The 8,619-nt window shown below is 38.0% G+C and overlaps 1 pseudogene across 1 annotated transcript; it reads right to left on the reverse strand.

Annotated features, from left to right (window-relative positions):
- Nucleotides 1-1,336: 1,336 nt before the first annotated feature.
- Nucleotides 1,337-2,850, reverse strand: LOC104613123 (epidermis-specific secreted glycoprotein EP1 pseudogene; annotated as a pseudogene). Its single transcript, XR_016080112.1, has one exon. The product of XR_016080112.1 is annotated as an epidermis-specific secreted glycoprotein EP1 pseudogene (transcript).
- Nucleotides 2,851-8,619: the final 5,769 nt, after the last annotated feature.

Raw genomic sequence — 8,619 nt, forward strand, 5'->3', positions numbered from 1 at the left:
AATAATCAGAAATTTAAGATGAGGTTTCAGCAATTTACCCTTTTATTTTTAAGACATGACAATTATGGTCTCTCTTAAAATATTAATTTTTTGGGTTTAACTATAATATCAAAAAAAACTTGTACTCAATCAACCAATATCATAAAAGTGATAACCAATCAGGTGCTTATTTATCAAATTCACAGGTGATTTTCATTGTTCAATGTTCTTTTGGTATCATGTATTTCCAGCAGTATAGATTTTTTTTTTCATTTTTATTATATGTTTAGTGCCCTAATTATATGAAATTTCAATACAATATTTTTAGGCAAAACCTAGGCTATAGGGTTATTGGAATTGTAGAACTCTGTGCATTATATTCTTGTATGTAAGTTTTGCAGCGTAGCTTGGCTGACGTTTAGAGCTGGTTGGGCCTAACATTTTATCACTGCCCTTCAGTGGTAGGTCCCATTGTTGCAATGGGCCAGGTGGCAAGTTATGGGCCCCAGACCCCTCTTTGGGTCCTCTGTCCAGAGTCAAGATTCCCCTTTATATTATATGTAGTTGCTTATTTTTGATAACGTGGTAGCACCTTGATGTGTAGTTGCCATCGTTACCAAGATCTAGTCCCAAATTGCTATAAATAGAAACCTATTTAATGTTGCCCAGCTCAATGGACTTCGAAATCTTTAGTCTGGCCCAATATGCACTTAGACCAGGCTGTTTCTACACATCAGTGACCATTTCAGTCTACCCTATGCTGTTTAGCGGGCTGTAAAACTAATGATAAAAATCTATGCAAGTAATAAAAAAAATAAAAAAAAAGACCTACAACCATTTAAATTTTTATTGTAGGCCCTCACTAGCATGGGACATTATCATTGATATCACAGGCTGCTGAACAGCCACCGTGTTGTGTTCAACTAATTCCAATTTCTACTTACCATGGACTAAACCTAGACGAACCTGGCCCAACTCATATTGGTTCCATGGACTAAACCTAGAATTAAAGTTTCACTCATGTCTTGCAGCTGGATATGAACTTCCCAAATAAAGCCCATGGAAAAAGCCCAATCCATTAATACCCCTGCCGACAAAAAGGATTTATATAATGTACAATTGGCCTGGACCAAATTGATACCTCCACCAACCAACAAAGTGGTCTAGGGTATATACAAGTAATACAACTACTTCAGGAAGGTGGGCTCTTGACTGTAGTATAATTATTTAATTCATGGATTTAACAATTCCAAGGTTGTTGGCATTTCTTCTTATATTTTTTCTATTTTCATCTTTTTCTTTAGCAGGAAGAGCAGGGAGAGAAAACCCAAAACCCATTGCATCACATGCATAATCATGTCACAAACCTTAAGGCATTTATTTCTTTTACATACAGATACACAAAATCCATCATCTATCTAGTTAGATATCTTGATATAACCCACATGAGAGGGATTTGAGACCTTAGCTAGAGTGCCAAGTTCAGGAACCACCAAGCATGTAGAGGATTCCTCCTTATAAAAGAAGCCCAAGCAACCACAGTCCTTGCTACACTTATCCTTGCAGTCAGCCAGCTTCGTGGGTCCATCTCCCTCGTAATACTTGTTCATCCAGTGTTCAACCCCCTCCACTTTGTAGTAATCCACCTTGGCTCCGGCCTTGCACGGCGGGAGAGCTGGCGGTGCACAACTCTTGCTCCAACCTATCAACCCCTGCGTCCTAGGGCAAGCCACGCACTGGTCGTCCTCACAAACTCCTAACGACCCACATTTGCTAGGCCAGTGGCACTCGCTCTCTCGCCTAGTGTTGTCGAAGATGTCCACGTTTCTGTCGAAGAGGGCGAGAGATAACTCCCACGCATGAAATCTGGAAAGATCATAATAAGTGTGAACCCTGAGGTTGCCGTCCCACTCCAATCGAAGTATCGACAAGGTGCTATTGTATTTGGGTGTTGCCAAGATGGTATTCATCACATGAACAGTGGAGTTATCGACATCAATATCCAATCTTAGCTCATACTCTCTCACCTTAAATGTGGGAGAACTAGTAAAGGCTACCTTCGTCAGAGACCCATCTTGAACTCCCAAATCTTCAGAGGTATAATAGAGAATTGGGTTGGCCGAATTGTTGCTCTTCAAGTACAGAGCCAATCTCTTCTCCTCCAAGACTAAACTGTAAGGCCCTTCTGAGTTATCTTCAATAGACGCACGGCTAACCAGCTTATTGGGTCCGCCAGGGCGCAGTAGCTGGCCGATGAAGAGAGTGTCGGTGGGGTGGTCGAAGCTCTGCCACACAAATCTACGTCGTCTGTCAAGTAAGACCAAGTTGCCGTTGGGAAGCACTTGGAGGTCAACCACGCCCTTGTTGGCAGTACCAGTCTGCCAAGCAATCCGACCATCAGCGTCGGCCAGGACGAGATTGCCGTCGGCGCCAAATGTGAGAGTGGCACCCTCGCCAACTGGGTTGCCACGGTTTGCTTCCCAGACCCAGCGCATGGGCTCGCCTTCTGTATTCACACCCATTCTCATCGCTAGGGTATACTTGTGAGGAACGCTGGTGTAGAAGCAGAGAGCGAAGGGCGAGGGTGCGGCGAGCGGTAAGAGACGATAGTCTGCATAATATTCTACGTAGTGTTGACCGAATTCGCCTTCATTGACGAACTTGAATGTTTTGGAAGGAGGAACGATGGCTTGAGCCAGGAAGAAGAGGAGGAAGATGAGAAGGAAGAAGATGGAGATTGGTGATGAAGAAGACATTGTTGCTTGCTTTGCTCTTGGTCGGTGTAGGCTGCTGCTGCTGCTCGATTTGAATTTATTAAAGGAGGTCAAGTGGCTCTACACAGATAAGAGTAGACTCCCAGTTAGAATTAATGGCTCCACGCTGGTTTTAAGATCTATAATGGGAAAGCAAAATCTGGCAATATTTGACTTTGACTTTGACGAGATGTGCACGCATTATTTTCAGAAGTGCTTTAGCAGTTTATGAATTCTGATTGCAATTTTGCAAAACAAGGAGCGGCCACACACTTCGCAAAACAAGTAGTCAAGTAGTTTAAGCACAGGAGAGATGATTAGGTATGTAATAATATACAGAAAAAGCATACCACATGGATGATCTAAATTGGACACGTGGTGATAAACAATATATATGGACGGTAATAATTAACCCTCGATGGGGAAGGATTGGTTATTTGCTTATTTATAAAAAAAAGGCAAATATTTTAAACTTGATAAATTATACCATTAAGCTATGTTTGATTTGTAGGAAAAAGTATGGAAAGAAAAAAAAATTAGGAAGCCTTCAAAAATCTTGTATTGATTTTTCTGCATTACCAGCCAACTCCAACACCTAATCTCAACAAAACACAATAAATGGCACTCTCTTTCATTCGAAATTCCTGTGTACCTTTGGATTTTGAAGAGGAATTAGGGGGAAAAAGCAGGAAGTGAAGAAATCACCCGGATTCAATGAAAATCCCATCAAACACATTTACGATTATGCAAACAAACAAAACCAAGAGGACAATTAATTAAATAGTAGAGATAATTTAAGAAATTTATCTAAAAAAATTAACTTTGTGTATTTGAAAGCTTAGTGTGCATGACAGGTTACAGTAGATGCGGGGGGTAAAGATGTAATTACAGTCAACATTCCTTTAATTTTTCGGGAAGAAGATGCATAGATGGAAAACTAAAGATGGGCTTTGACATTTTAAATTATTAAAATAAAATGTCCAAGCTCTCAATATTTTTTCTGTATCTAGTAGTTTTAGTTTTGATATGGATATGGTACATACGATACAATGGCATACGTTTGGATGCTTTTAGTTTTAAACCTAGATTTATTCTAACTGCCAAGTTTTTTCACCTATCAAGAGATAGGTGGAGTATGGACAGGCCCATTATAGAATTCTGATTTTCACTGTAAATCTACAACATTTCAAAAGGTTAATTATCTCCACTCTATACATCAATGTCGCTCATGAATTAGCATTAATTCTGAACTGGCACCTATCCTAATTGTACTTTGAGCCTATAAATTCCAACCTTGGTTTAAACCGTCATTCTCCATTTTTATTATTGTGTTAGGACAGTATTGAAATAGAGAATAATGGCCTTAATTACATGTATTGATGTGGCCCTCCAAAACATCAATTCAATAAAGCTGGGGCCATACCAATACATCAAAGGCTTTGATGTTGGGAATATCTCTCTTTAATTTGTCATTCATGGGAGATATTCCTGTTATACAGTGGTGCTGTTATGTGGATAAGAATGTTGGAACAGTTTGTGGGTGTTCTGATTCTAATCTATACTTGTCACTTGTCCAAGCATCAGTCCATTTCTGTTTGCCGCATGTTTTGTATATTGTCCCGTAGAGAAAAAAACAAGAAATGAAAAGAAGAGAAAAATCTATTTGACAAATGGCTTCCGCAAGATTTTTTTTTTTTTGAAATCCAGCTTGAATTGGAAAGATGGGGAGAAAGGAACAAAGTAGGTGGAATGTGATATGGATAAAGATAAAAGGCAACAACAGTTGCAATTATGTGACAAGGATAGATCAATAACTATTTAGCTGAGTGATAGAGTCATATTAGTTGCAACTTGCAAGTATGCAACATCATTGAGGGGTGTAATACAACATAAATGTTTTTGTTTTTATTTGTTTTTAATATCGAAAAAACAAAAATATGTTGTTAAACAGGAAAAATAAGTTGATTTTGTTTTAAAAAAAGTACCATCTAAATAATGGTTTTTAAAACAAAAACAAATTATACAGTATATAATTTATAAAATGATACTCAATAACCAGATCAAAACATGTTTTTGAAGCCACAAATTTAAGAACATGCTTTTAATTTCAGTTTTGAAAATAAAGAATACATACACAATCAAGAAAATGTTTGAATTTTTTTGTTTTTTTTTTTTTGAGAAATAATTTGTTTTCAAACCAAAACAATTCATGTTGCATAACGTCCCCTTACAGAGTGTTTCGCCAATGAGTGAGTAGGTGTATTTGTTTTTTAAAACAAAACAATTAGTACATGGGGGTGCAAGTTGGGTACCCAAATTTGATGAATTTACATTGCATTGAGTTGAGTTCAGGCATTTCAGCTAGGCCCATTTAACTTTTACCAAACTCCCAACTATGGGTGCAATTTGGGTAGGCATGGTCAAGTCTAAACCGACCCGATCCACAATTTTTACACACTAGACTTGGATTTTTGATCCTCAGGCTAGGCTTAGTCTCAAAAGTTCAAGTTTTTTAACTTTTGGGATATGCTCAGTCCTATCCCTTAGGTAGCCTGAGCCAACCCATCTTATCCCAATTTAGACCCCGTCCAAATTAAAATCAATTTGGATGGGTTGGACTGACCAATAAGACATTGAATTGGACTAGTCTAGATTTAATGGTTCAAAGTATTTATTACATAGGATTTGACCCAGACTATCTATAATGGATTTATATTTAGGGTTGCCAATGACTCGGGTAAGACCCGATGCAACCAGACCGATTGGGGCGATTCTGGTTTCAAAACTTGTCCTGATGGGTCGGTCCGGTTCTTAAAAAATTCCCAATTACTATTGGGTCAAAACTGGGTCTACCTTGTCCTGAACCAATTTGGACCCCTACAATTATTTTTTAGCAGGGTTTTCATTGTATTTTAGGTTTTTAAAGGGGTTTTATTACATTTTTTAGAAATGGTTATTATTAGCATACATATCAAAATCGGGTTCATTGAGTTGGACCTGATTGTCCCAAGAACTTATCGGTTTGGTTCTGGGTGTAGAATTATAGACCCTATAGGGTCTGGGTCGGTTCCAAGTCCACAAGTTCTATCGGTTTCGGGACCAATTCTACCTAGTTCCGATCCATTGACAGTCCTATTTATATTGGATTGGGTTAGTTGAACCAATATCTGGTCCATTGATAGAAAATAAGAATACCAGTCTCAATGGACCAAGTTTGGATTGGGAAGATCTAAATCCAAACCAATTTGAACATATTAGATAGTCGAGATTGAATTCCTTTAGTCCAAAATGGTCCAAAGTATTTATTGGATTAAAATGGACCTGGACTCATATTGAACCAGATTGAATTGGACAAAATCTGGTCCAAGTGGCACCCTTTATTATACATGCTTTATATCATATTGTGTTATTTTATTTACATAAACGTTATAAAAGGACATACAATATATATATTACATAAAATTTAATTAGTTTTAGCCCTAAAGCCTGGGCCCAACCCATGATCACCCTTAGGGAAGATTAAGAAGAAGAGCCTATAGACTACAAAATAGGACATCTCCAAATGACAAAAAAGAAACCAAGTCTTTGAATTAATGGTGGACAGAGCACCTAATCCAAATGTTATAGTGGGCCATATGATGAATGTTGCCCAAAGTAAATGATACGGAGCTAAATGGCGTTCAAGGTGCACTAATGAGAAGACCAATTAGGGTTGGTAGGATATGCACAGGGGTGGATACGAATCGAGCTTTTCACAAGCTATATGAGTTTGAATCATGAAAATGTGAATTTGATTCAGATTAGATTGAACTTTAAACCCAACATATATATAATCTCATTTGCTAATCGAGTCAAACTCGAACCTAATGAAACTTGTGAACCTAATTGAGCTTATATTATATAATATTTATAATTTTGTATAAATAATAATAATTTTTTATATGTATTGATGAGGGACGATCTTCCCTCAAATTTCATCTTAACACATGATGACACAAACGCTTTATGGCACCTTGTCACCGCACGTAACGTGACCACACTTGTACAACAATTCAGATCTTTATCAACAACACAACCCATAAGGTCCAAGTAAAATCCAACCTCCAAATTAGAATGGATCCAGGAATGTACTCCCAACCTAGTCACCGGATGATTGCACCCGACCCAAGTCCCAGGCTACCACCAACATAAGAGACATCTTTGACCTTAATGCACCTTCGACGTACATGATGAGCTCCCCCTTATCTCCGTCAACACGAAAGGTTCAACTTGTACATTATGCCAACATGGGCAACCTGGAAATTCTAGAAACTCACTTCCCCACTTTGGATACAAGATGCATGTAGATCGCGGAAGTGTGACATGAGTGTGCCACGAGAATGACAGGCATGCCAGCATCAACCGCTTAGACGTGCATACTAAGGCCTACCGCCTAACTTGCCTCTCACGCCATGTTTAAGCCGAGCCATGAGCCCTCCTATATAAAGGTAAGTTGCCATTGTCTAAGAGCGCCACATACTCTTTTTTTCCTACACTTGCTTCCTTTTTCACCTCAGACAGCTCGGCATCTACTGACCTAATAATCATTAGATATTATAGACCGAGGCATCCACCTAACCCCTCTAACTTGTTTTTCAAGTTCTCATTACTAGGGTCCACCCCTAGTTTGAGGTCATCAGCGTCAGAATGGATCAACACTTTTGATCTTCGTCATGTATAATTTTTTATATGAAGCTCTTGATTCACTCACTATTGAGCACAAGCTGAACCAAATTTGAATGTCTAAACATTTAAGTCAACCAAATCTAATATCTTTCTACCAAGCCATTCAGCTCAAATCTACCATGAACTAAGATAAAACACGTTTTGACTTTACCCTTCAATTATTGGAGGTACTACTGTACCTTGTATGAGATGAGGTTTCTATATGTAAAATGAATGTCACCCTGATTTTGAAATTCAAGGAGTTGTTTTAAAGTTAAGGAAGAAGAATTGGTAGATTCAATATATCTTTGGACATGGCTAACAACAACAATTTGAAAATGTTAAAATGAATAATATGCATTTATGAAAATGATAGCTTGGTCGCTTTTTTTGATACAATAGGGAGGGGGAAACGACGAAAAAACAACAAAGCAGAGAAAACAAAAACTACACCCAAGAGAAATTAAAAGAAGGCATATCGCTTGCTAAATGACCCCCAGAATCAAAGAAACAAATGTCACATAATACTTGATCTTCTAATCTCGGACTAGATAGATACATTAGTTGAGCGACCCAAGCTTACCTACCGATCCGCTTTAAAATTTGCTTCAATAGGAGATGACCAGGTCGAAGCAGCTACAAACATGGAAGCATTCATCAATCAAGTTTTCGATATTCCAATGAGCTATTATACAATGATGAAGGCAATCTATGATAATACGAGAATCCCCTTCAATAATGAATTTGTGTTGAGGAAACTTAGTCGCTATAGTATGGGCTTCGAGAGCAGCCCAAGCCTCAACTTCATTTATCAAACATGTGAGTATATCCCTACAACTGATCCAAAGAGTCTAACCATAAATGTGGCCCCAATAGCACATCTACCATCTGGTTTCTTAGAAGCATCAAAATTAATCTTCACTATATGCAGTTCCATTTAATTATCTTATCATCACTTCCCTTTGGTCTATTAGAAAAAATAGGTTGACAACAATTTATATACTCTTCAAAGTCCCTTTTAGCTTTTCCAATGACCTGGATGGGCTTTATTATGGAAAATTTTGTTATTTCACCTCTTCCAAATATTCCACAACATTATACTAGTTTTCTCAGGGATTAAATTATCATTCAAATTGTTAGGGGGAGCCACTACTCTATCCCACCACTCCTCTATGTTTTTTGA

The sequence above is a fragment of the Nelumbo nucifera genome, chromosome 1, assembly GCF_055504915.1.
Source record: "Nelumbo nucifera cultivar China Antique chromosome 1, China Antique-T2T, whole genome shotgun sequence".
Lineage (NCBI taxonomy): Eukaryota > Viridiplantae > Streptophyta > Magnoliopsida > Proteales > Nelumbonaceae > Nelumbo > Nelumbo nucifera.